The 12,072-nt window shown below is 40.9% G+C and overlaps 1 protein-coding gene across 3 annotated transcripts in view; it reads right to left on the bottom strand.

Annotated features, from left to right (window-relative positions):
- gabbr2 (gamma-aminobutyric acid (GABA) B receptor, 2) overlaps positions 1-12,072 on the bottom strand; it is a 166,975-nt gene that overhangs the window by 134,042 nt on the left and 20,861 nt on the right. The window lies entirely within an intron of this gene.

The raw sequence follows: 12,072 nt of genomic DNA, 5'->3' as shown, positions 1-12,072 counted from the left end.
CCGAAAAATGCTGATGCTGTGGTTTGTTGCTGAGAAATGATATTAGTCACACACAGAGTTTAGTTTACTGGTCTTCAGGGGTCAACTTCAGGCACTTCTTCAGGATTACTGCTGACTTTCTGTGATAACACAGGGTTAGAGATGGATTTTTTTTTTTTTCCTTTCGATTTTGTGCACAACTCAGTGTTTTATCGTTTCCGTGTTGTTCCATGCTGACTAATTTGGATTTCTCTTCTGTAGTATCAGCTGAACTAAGAGCAGTCCCTTCAGTATTGCTTTAATTCTACAAAGGCCATTCATTTTGTTTCTCATTCTGGGCAATGCTGCAGTGATGTGTGTCTACTCACTAATGAGCAACCTGACTTCATTGTAACCATATGATAAGCCATTCATGTTACTTTTTTCTTAGTAGTTCAATTTTATAAATGTGTAGATCATGAGCTCTCAACCTTTTGTAACTAACAAAAATGTACCATGCCAAAAAAGGAGAGAAAACAAACTGGGTTGTAAATATGTGATATGTCACTGCCAGCCATAACATTCTGCTGACCCTCGGTGAGACATTTGGGCTTCTGGGAAATAACAAAATAAGAACTGCTCTGGAATTGGTGCGAGACTGATGCGTTTTATTTGTAGAGCACTTTTAGCATTTAGATGTTTTTAGATGTTAAAGCTTTGTAAATTAGCAAAAATGAAAAAAAAAAAAAGATAAATCCAACATTTCGGTAGTACCATTCACTCTGGTCCACTCGAAGTCTGTGACATACTGGTTGAGAATGGCTGGTATAGATGAGATTTTTAAAGCAAACATTACTGTATTAGTGCTTCAGAAACTGCTGTTTCAATGACAGGTGGGAAATAAATTTTAGCCAGTGCAGTCATTAGACAGCAAGCATTTCTATTCCTAAATTATACTATTTTTGCATTATTGTCTGAGGATACTTCAGACCGTCTAAAATGTGTGTGTATGTGCTTAAATGCCTCCTATTTGCTATGTTAATGTGATTCAGTTCATTAGTGTTAGACAATCAGACGACTGCTAATGCAGCACACAAGCTCCATTTCTGGTTCACTGAGCATTCATGTTTTCTAGGCTCCTTCAGTGTTCTATATTGTCACCAAAGCTGGTCTCAGTGAAGAGCAAAGTCAGCCTCAGGCACTTCTACAAAGCACATCTGACCAAACCCTGCACACACAAGTATGGATGCTGGAAGAGCCTGTCAAATATAGTATATTGCTAATCTGGCTGATAGAGTTGATGAGGTTGGGGAGGAAATGATGATGATGTGTGTTTGGACACTGGGCCCACTGCTTGCAGGCTGTGATCATGGTGTCGGGAACAGCATACAGCAGTTACATGACATGAAATCAGTGCATCCTAGTGTAGCACTGAATTACGTGGATCTTCCACATAGCTTCCATATTGTGCAGCCCATAGAGCAGGCGCATAGAGCTTCCCCACAGAGCTTCTGGTTTAGCCACTTCAAAAGGGATATAATGATACAATCATACAGCTTTTCTAGATTGTGATATGAGTCATTTTGCAGGAATTGTAACGCTCAAAAAAAAAAGTCAGCCCCGTCTTTCACAATGCATGCTTATAGGGAAAAGTCTTTTTGGGCTTTATGTTGTAATAAAGCAGTTTGGTCACTATGTTATACTGGCTTCAAAGTCTGGCCCTGTTCCTGGGAGCTTGTTCTCTACCTCTTATTACTCAACATGCTAAAAAAAACCTTCACCCTGCACAGACAGTGTATTTTGTTCCCTTTAGTTTCATTTGGTGTCATCAAAAGATTTCAGCAAGATCTATGTCATTTGTCACCTCTATGTCCTCATAGTTTTGACATCCAAACGTCAACATTAGAGGAGAAGAATATCACAAAAAATAGACTGGATTACAGCACAAAGACATGATTCATGGTCTATAAACCAGATGTCACTTGTAAATATGGAACAATGGATGGTTGGGCTGTTACCTAGAGTTACAATAAACTGAACTGCTGAGTTGAAGATGGATTAAATGGAAAACCCTCCCTTTTCTTTCAATCATAAAGATGCTGTCCACATGTGAACATATAAGTCTTCAATACTCCTGCACATCAAGGAAGATACACACCAAAGATACAAACCAATTAGAGCGAATGAAAAACAAACTGTCTCAAGTTCAACGTCTCCTCTTGCTTCATAGAAGGACAGACATGAAGCTCTGACAGTGATGTGTCCTGACATACCCAAAACGTAACCTGTGTCTCTCTGCATATGCACATCTGTGTGTGCATGTCAGATTGCGTGTGTACATATGGAAGTGTGTGTGTGTGTGTGGTTTATTCATTTGGCTGTGAATCACTCAGCTCTGGGGTCCCGGCTGACTTCCTTTCACCCTGCCAACTCCCACTGATCTTTGCCTCCACTCATTTTCTGTTTCTCTTTCTCTCAATCCCTCGTTTCCTGTCCTCCATTGCTTTGCTGTCACAAGAAGACACACTGAATCCTACAAAAATGTCAACATTTCAGGAATTAGAAAAACAAGACACCCGGTGCATGTCAAAGCAGAGATGTATTTTTTACAGCAGCAGATGCGTTAAACACATGTGGTTTGACTGCTGGAAAAACAGCAGCAGTAATGAGTGTCATTCCTTGTTTAGGAGGGTGACTCCATGTCCACCATTCTGTAAATATCTAACAATCTGCACAGAAAACATTTTCCCACCCCTTTGGAGCAGCCTTTTGTGGCTACATCACAACCAATTGACTGTTCACTGATTGCTAGTGAAACAGGATGTTTTATCAGGCAGGGCCAGTGGGGACTTGTACTGTCTGCCCTCTGATCTGTGTTCCCATCAGTAGGGCCAAGCTGCTGGACTAATGGGCATCTGGGCAGATATTAGAGTGTTGTGCTCTACAGTTCCCCGCTAACTTAATGAGAAAACACTAGTTCCCTATATTCCTCCTGACAACGAAGGCAGCTTTTAATTAAAAGACAGAAAACAGAAAAAGTAGGAAGGAGGGAGACAAAATGAGAAGGTGATGAAGAAGATGAATATATCATAATTCAGATCAGAAGGGCAAAAAAATAGATATGCAACTTGAATGAAGGTGTGACTGACTGCACAGCAAACAAATCAACCAAGGTGTGATACTGAGTCATTAAAACAGAAGTCTTCTAACTATACCATGACAAAGCACCCAGCACAAAAAGTGCTGAAAAAACACCTTTAGATCTTTCTCTGGCCTCAAATCTGACTATCCTCTTCCAGCTAAGTTGGTCAGATCTGATGAATAAACCAGTGTTGTGACTCTAAGCCCAGGAGGAGGCCATGCATTACTGCTATTAAATGTTAAATGCCTTGCAGAAGGAGCCCGGACTATAAAAGCAGCAGCAGCGGCAGCAGCAGCACTTGGATGGGAAGGAGAGAGGAGGGGGAGCTGGCTACATTGGCTCTTCTTCTCCTCGGCACAAGTGTCAGCTGTGCTGCCCGTCTTTTTAGCCACTGGTGTGGAACAGGGCCCTGCTTGTTGGGGGGTTGAGCTGCGTGGGAGAGGATTGTGTGCATGTGTAGGTGGGAAGGGTCTGAGGGGTGTGCATGCATGTGTGTGTGTGTGTGTGTGTGTGTGTGTGTGTGTGTGTGCACGCTACAACTGCAGCCTCAGCTGCCAGAATAGGGCCCCTCTGGCTGGGTTCAGGTGCTCATACAATCTTTCAAACGTTTTCTGTCTTTATTTTTCTTTTTTTTTCACTATGTCTTGTCAGCCTTCCCCACCGTGGCTCTGGGATGCTAAGCTAATGAAACTTGGGACTAAAGCTTGGTAGAACACACTTGCTTCCCTCTTGACAACTGTCATGTTTAAGCACAGCAGAAGGAATCTTTGACTGTCCTACATACACACACAAGACAGGCACATGCACACACAGATACACAACAACTCAGACACAGCAAATTCATTAATACAGACACACACACACAAAAAAATACACAATTTAGTAGCAATCCCAGCTCATTAGAGCTTTCCTCTCTCTTAGCCCCGCAGGTTAAAATCCTTCTTATTAGCAATGCTTCAAACGGCCATGCTGGAGAGGGATAGGGGAGAAAACTTACACATTTCCATTATTCATGTTTTCATGCAATTTGCACATCTAGCATAGTGCATATGCATTGTATGTTCTTTAAAGACACACATGGGTTTAGATGAAAGAGGAAGTCAAATGAAGGCACAAAGAGTCACTGACACCATGTGTATATAAGGTGTTAGCTGACAGGAAAGGAATCAGTGCTGCTGCAGGCGATGGATGAGAAACTGAGCGTACACGTGTACACATATGCATGTTGTTTAAGTGTGTATGTACACACATTCAAGAGTGCCTATTAGAGTGTCAGGGCTAAAGCAAAGAAAGAAAATTAAGAGATGATGCAAAGAGGCGAGGGCGAAACAGAAGATATGCTATATTTACACTGTACTGCACGCAAGCACTGCTAGCCAGCCTGAAGAACGAGCTTTGAATCTGAGCTATAAATAAACTGAACCACTACTGTACCTATGGCAGTTGAGAGCAAAATGAATAGGGTTGACCAGGCAAGACAAATAGGGCTGTCAAATGAGGAGGGGAAAGACCTTTGACTGCAGGTTCTTACAAGTACAGATGCCCAGGAGGAATAAAACCTCGGGAAAATCCTTTCATGTTATGTTTGTGTAAAGAAATTCCCTCTGATGTCCCATGAAAATAGAGTCGTTCATCACTCTGTGTAGATTTGAGAGCATGGAAGAAGTCCATGAACCTAAGCAGCTCAAACCTACGTAGGATAAATGATGAAGTAGGAAAAACTGATGCTGTAATTAAGGACCCTCAAGTCTTGTTGAGATATGAAAACTGAAATCCATTGCCAGTAGCTGCTCATAATAATAACTGGCCCATGGATAAATCTGTAGCTGACTTTGCTTTTCAGGATGAAAACATAAGTGCTGGTACTCATCACACAACACACTGCAACAGTTTCTTGAGTGGCAGAATGAAAGTGCAACTATTTTTAGTTGTAACAATTCAGCAACATCTTAACTGATTTAGATGAAACACTGATCCTAATTTCAGCAAAAAAGGAAAAAAAAACATTGAAGCATAAAAAAAAAACATATTTATTTTCACAGCTACCTGCATTGCACCGCTCTAATATGCAGTATGCACAAAGCTGCTAGTTACCACAATGTAAGCTGAGTGACAGTTGCAGCCCATAGAACGAAGTCGTATCTCAGCTGCATGAAAGGGTGCTGTCAACAGCTTCATTAAAAGAGAGTAGGATATTGCGACTTATAAATAAACTGAATTGAAATTGAATTGACTTCAACTAAACCACCACACTCATCCGCTATTAGCAAGACCCCTCAAACAACTCTAAAGAATGTAGACAACCTCATAGATTTTACCTGACAATCGGGACAGAACACCCCTTACCTCTACTTTGTGTTTTGCAACACTTTTTTCTTTCCTATCTCCTCAATGCTCCTGCACAGTTGTCTCTCTTCTAATCAACTGCGCTTTGCTCCCTCCTCCCTCTCTGCAATCTTGTCTCCATCCGCCCTTTTCGTCATCTCTTCAGCTATTCTCTCGCTCTTTCATTCTAAACCATAACCCTTAATCTCGCCGAGAGCCAAATCAGCAGATTAGATAGCGACTCTTGCTCAGACTTTTCCTAGCAGTTTAATGTTCCGTTCAGAGAAAGTTAGAAGCAGATTAAATCCAAGAAATCTCTTTTTCCCCTCCCTTTTCAACCCTGGCACAGAAGCGCAGGCATGTAACAAGCAGCAACAAGTCCTCCTGATTTCTAAATATCCTAGATGCAGTGTGATTTTTCAGTGTATAAACACATAATCTATTTTTAATCTGCACTTAATATTTTTAATTGTATATCTGTTAACCTCAGAATGAAGACTCTATTTTGCTGTGAATTTATTGTGATTGGCTTATGTGACACTTCTAATTGAGGTAAGATTTTGGCAATTTATTCATTTGTTTTTTGAAGCAATTAATTGTTGTCTTAGGATAAAATAGAAGCCTTTGCAATTTTGCGTGCATGTAAATATATGCACTGTGATTAACTGTTACAAGATATGTGGTAAAAGGTTTAAAATATTCATTGATACTAGATTTGCCACTTGCATGTATTCCTTAGCTTAAATAAACAACACTTTCCATACACACTGTACCATTTATTGCTCAATAAATAATACAGAAATTCCTCGCAGGCCACTTGTCACCACTTACAAACTGGAAAAGCTATGAATTCTGTCACCACCTCCAGCTGTGACACATGTGAATAAAAGAAGCATTACCTTTAAGTCATTAATTCTGAGGGTGCGTTAATCAATAGCGCAACAAGTTTAATGCACAGCAACGGGAGAGACAAATATTTACAAAGGGATACTTCAGAGAGTGGTGGTGGCCTGACACCGTGATGAAAACGGATGCTTCCACTGGAGGATTAATCAATCTGTTACACAATGAACAGGGGACATGACAGCACCAGGGTCCCTGGCTTAAACACAAGCGTCCTTGGGCGCATAACGATGATGCGTGACAGAATATTTTCAGCAAGCTTCCGTACGCTGCGCGCAGCAGACATCCATCACGACCAAGTGGAGGGTATAGGAAGTAGAGACGAGGGGAAAGAGTGATGAGGAGGAAGAAATTAAAAAGGGAACAAGGGATGTTGTAATACAAGTGTGGGGGTGTGGACTGCTGGTTGCCTTGTGGATCGAACAGCAGACATGAAGGGTGATGGGGAAGCGGTGGCCTCAAAGAAACGTGGGCTGTGTGGCAAGTCTGTGCGTTTATGGGTAAAAAAGGTGTTTCTATGGGAACATTATCTATATTTCTGTATGTTACTGAGCACAATGAAATTACATTACATTGAAGAGAGCATGAACAGACATACAACCAGGTTCCCTCTGGAGATTAAAAAAAAAAAAAAAAAGCTCTTAACTTTTCTCTACCAGGTACTGCTGTGTCTCTCTACTGCTCTATATTTTTAATACATTTTTAGATATTTCACTTCTGAATCTGAACATATTCTTCCTAGCGTGCTGTGTGACAGTGAGCTTAGAATGTATCCTGTTTCTTTTGTACATGAAACTGGACATCGTTTATAAAGGACAATACATACATCACATTATTCACAGCACATTTTCCAATATACATACGCATCACAAGACGACAAATGTAGGCAAAAATCATACATAAAAAGATCAAACTGCTCGAGGCAATGAACTGTGCTCCAATACAACTCCTCTGAAAGGTCACTACTGAATTCTCACCCACCCCTAACATGGACATCATTGATCCAGAAAAAGGTAATAATGAATTGCTGAAGCTTCTTATTTCTATTGTTAACAGAACCAAAGAAACGACCAAAACCAACCATTCATCAGTCACATCTGTCTGTGGCGCTCATTTGTTTCTACTGATGATCTAAACCTTAAAAAACAGGTCCTGAATATATAGCCTGATTGTTTTTTAGAAAGGATAAAAACTACTTAAAGCAGTGATACTCAAACAAGAGTAAAGAGTGCATCTGTTGCTGCAGATTAAAGTACATCTGATTACAGCAGTGAGACAGTGTATGTGGGATTGACTTAAAATAAACTACAGTGCTCATGTGCATGGGGATATGTCACCCAGTGCAACTAGCCTAAATATCTTTGTTTTAAATAATCTTGAGACAACAGTGAAGGTATATGACAGCTCAATAAGCTTCAGGCTTTGACTACACAGGCAAAACATTAGGAGGTAGGATCAATTTGTTGTTAGATCTCTGCATTCCTTATTGTGAATCACTAATATTTGGAGCTACCCGTCCAGTCATTCTCAAAAACTAAGCTTGGACAATATGGTGACTGAGAGTCCCTTGACCCCCGTCACAGTTTCAGACTTGCTCGGCAGAGAGGAGATATCCCGTCATGTTTGCAATGTTCCATTCAACCCACCATTTTTATGGAACAGCTAGAAAGAACTTTGTTGCCTTTCCAGATGACAAGTCCGTGACCTTCCGCGCCAAAAACTGAACTTTGGCTTGAACGCTGAATGCTAAGCACTGAGTATCAACTGGATAATACTGCATCATCCCTGCAGTGAAGCATGGTTATGGCAGCATCATGCTATGTGGAGCAGCAGTGAGTCAGGACTGGGACACGATTAAGTGAATCGTGGAAAGTCAAATGAGTCCTGGACAAAAAGCTGCTACAGAGTACACAGGAATTTACAATGACCTACTGTAACAGAAAGTACCAACCAAAACAATGAGTGGCTTCAGCACATTCATTCACTCATTCAGTCTGACACAGCTGGAGAGGGTGTGCAGTGACTGACTGCTAACACAACTGAAACCTGAAATTATAAATTATTTCTGAATTCTTTTAATATGTAAAACATTCCATTCACAAATATATTTCAACGGAGGCAGAAAAGCCACAAATTGGCATAAAAACACCAGAACCACACACACAAACACTTGAAATTGCCTGGTGAAGAACCTCCACTTAGTGTGTGTCCCCAATGTTGAAAATGCTGAAGCAAAACCTTTGCCCTTGTGAATATACAGTATGTACTGTATGAAGAGGATGTATGCATTTCTTTCTCTTCCTCTCTCTCTCTGTGGTGCATGCAAACACTGAGTGTGCTACTACTCTGATTGTTGGTGGCAGATCTATCTCTCTGTGTTTTATTTTTTCCCTTTGATAAAGCCTGGGGAAGAAGCGCCAGCTCCACAGCCATCCTGCTCACCCAGCCCCCACACCCACAGTTCCCGGTGGGTGGTGTTTTCCTCGCCCGCCTGCCACGCGCCCGCAACTGTGCCAAGCGCGACATGTGACAGTAGCAGCACGTGGCCTCCCGGCACCCCCACCCGCCTCCACCCCAATCCTCTGCAGGCCTGTCGTCGTCCCCCCGTTCCCCCGATCCCCCTCCCCCGACTGTCTGAAAACACCCTGCAACAAGCTTGGCATACTTGTCATGTTTCTTCTCGCTCCGCAGCCAGCAACCCCAAATGACTATCTCAGAGGCATACACATGCGCACAAGTTCTTATACGATACACATAAACGCGTATCAGCACAATTAAACTCACATAATGACACACACACACACAGATGCAGAAATGTAGGTAGATGAACATAAAGTCATGTGCCTGAGAAGCCTGAGCTTTGTCTGTGCAGAATAAACCGTTCACAGGCTCAGATCTTGTTCCTCTGTCTGACTTTCACTGTACGCACCTTTTTCCAGCACTGCTCCCAAGTCATTAGAGAGGGGTAAACATGGTTCGGGGCTGTCTTTGTACCAGTGAGATCCAGCCGTAGTCTAGCTATGCTTCCCTCCCCTATTTCCCAAAATCTGTCCTTCCATCTAGCAGTTTTTCCTCTCTCCTCTTCTGTGTTTTTCTGCTCACTGCTCCATCACACTGTTCTATTACTTTTCTTTTCTCCCTCCCGTCATGTTTGTCTTTTCACTATCATCTCATTCTCTTATTCAGCCTCTCTAAATTATTTAGGTGTACTCCCATAAAGAATATGTCAGATGTCTTTGACTGGTTATTTGCGCAGGGAATAAATTCAAACAAAAATTTGTGGCATAGTCAACATATTAAAAAAGGGCCGGGTACCACTGTGATACAATTCCTTGAAAAAGGGGGTTGTGATGTGAAGGATGTATGTAAATAAAATATAATTTCCTTGGCGAGTTGAGTGGAATCTGAGCACTGAAGACGTTAAGTCTCCAGTGTCTAACCACCTGCGTTAATATTTCAATTACCTTCATGAATAAATGAATTAAATAGGCACTAACATTATTCTTGGTCTGCCTTGGTTGTGGTGGGAGCAAGCTGTGACATGACACTTGTGCCAAAGCTTTCTTCTTTAATTCGTTCAGACGGGTGAGCTGAAGTTCCTCAGTGATTTCGGACACAAAGATAGAAATATTCTTGTCTCTATCAACAAAATTCACTTAATTTTAAAAAGCTTCCACTAAATGCATCTACTGTATATCAGCTATCATTCTAAATTTGAAAATAACATCCACTGTTCCAACACAAAATCAACAATATCTTTTAATAATTTTTTCTGCTTCTTCTAGTATTTGTCTCCCTCTCAGCTTTGCCTCGATAAATTGCAGCTTGCAACATCTTTTTTCATCTGTCACAGCTTATTCCATGTAGCATCAGAGACTAGAAGACCTTTCTTTTTCGGACGTTGCTGACATTTACATTTGCCCTCTATCAAAGAGAGAAGAATGGTCGTGACCCCGCCGTCCCCTTGCCATCGTTGTCACACATTCCGCCTTGAGGAATAACCGAGCTAACACCGATTTCCCCGTCGATGCAACACTACTGACAGCGTGAGTGGGAGAAAAGAAAATAACATACGGACAACATAATTTCATTCACAAACATTCATCTTTTTGTCAGCATAATGTTTTTAGACACATTTTTTTTCCATTTCTTTTTGCTGCATTGCCATAAGTGCCATAGCCAGGAATAAAAACACACATGCACAAGTTAATTTATTAAAATATAAGCCTGCTACTAATAGAACAATACTTTGCATATTGACAATGTTCATCCAGTATTTGCAGTTCTTTTCTATCTGTTCACTTTGTGAAATGAATAAATGTGAAAAACTGTGATAAATAAAATCACTGCCTTTTATGACAAATTCTGCAACAATATCTCACAAGTTCTTAATCCTCAGTAAGTCCTCAAAAAGTAAGTTAAGTACGGTCCAACTGATCATTACTTTGACCAGTGGTCCCTACAAAGGCTGATAAGAAGAGCCAATCAAATAAACACACAAGACAATTTATAATAATCACAAATAATCACAGAAACTCACAGATCAGAGAAAATGGGATACTCCATGGAATGAGAGAAGGAAGGCCCATTCCTGAAAATGTGATTCCAGTGAGCTGAAGAAGCCAGCATGAAGGCCTTCTAGAAATCAATAGAAGCTCCCCAGTGTGTAAGAGAAAGCCAACAGAGCAGAGAGCAGCACAGAGTTGGGGCATACAAATAATATTTATGTAGAGGGAGGCTGCCAAAATCACCAGGGACTATGTATAATTCTGATTCATACATCTTAAAAGCAGTGATCTAGTAAATATGAGGCTTGTTCATTTATTCAATAAAAATACATCCAGCAACAGGTCAGCACTGGAGAATTGTTTAGTATGCCACCCTTAAAAATTCATGCACACATCCCTGGGATTGTGCGAGTGTCTTATTCTGACGAGATCTGACGATGTCTCTGAGCACACAAAAACACATGCTGATCCAGTCACGTCTGCACACCTTCCTATGAGGACTGAGTGTGAGGGTCAGTAATCTCAGCTCTAACATTATGTATGACTGATCACAAGTGTCCATGTCGTTAGACGTGTTGTCTGGATGTCTCCGGTACATGCAATTAGCAAGTTTACCAACCTTATGAATAAATGCACAGTGTGAGCACAATGACAGCTCTAACTGATGTCCCTTTTCTACACTATTTACATACATTAGAAAGCATAGCCAAAGGACCCTTTACTTACATTTGTCTACCAAGGCTGAAAGAGGCAACGCTATAAAAATGCCTTAAAACATAAATTTTGCCTCGCTTCTGTTTTTCTTTTCTGTTTTTACCCCACAGGAGAGCCTTATGGTTTTAATGGCTATGCTAATTGCTAATGTTCCACTAGAATACTAATAAGGGTAGTAATTAGTGTAACATGGACTGTAGCTCTATGTGGACAAGAGTTGGTTTTAACTTTTAAAAAGCCTGTAAAATGGAACTGAAACCGCTGTCAGGGAGTGAATGTTTAAAATTAGCATTTGAGTTGTTTGGCAGATGCCTAATGCTAACAAATTGTACACTTTAAACTACTGCAACGGCAAGAACTTCACAGTTGACTGACCTTTATTGGTGTGTCCTTTCCATCAGATCGAAAACAACTAGCCTAATACTGTGCTGGCCAATAGACAGCTTGTTTACAATTACATCAGCAAAGGGCTGTGATAGCTCTGTCTATGTGAATATAAATGTTGATATGAACAAGCCTCAG

Source organism: Scatophagus argus, chromosome 17, assembly GCF_020382885.2.
Source record: "Scatophagus argus isolate fScaArg1 chromosome 17, fScaArg1.pri, whole genome shotgun sequence".
NCBI classification, from domain to species: domain Eukaryota; kingdom Metazoa; phylum Chordata; class Actinopteri; family Scatophagidae; genus Scatophagus; species Scatophagus argus.
This window is presented reverse-complemented; position numbering and strand designations above follow the sequence as displayed.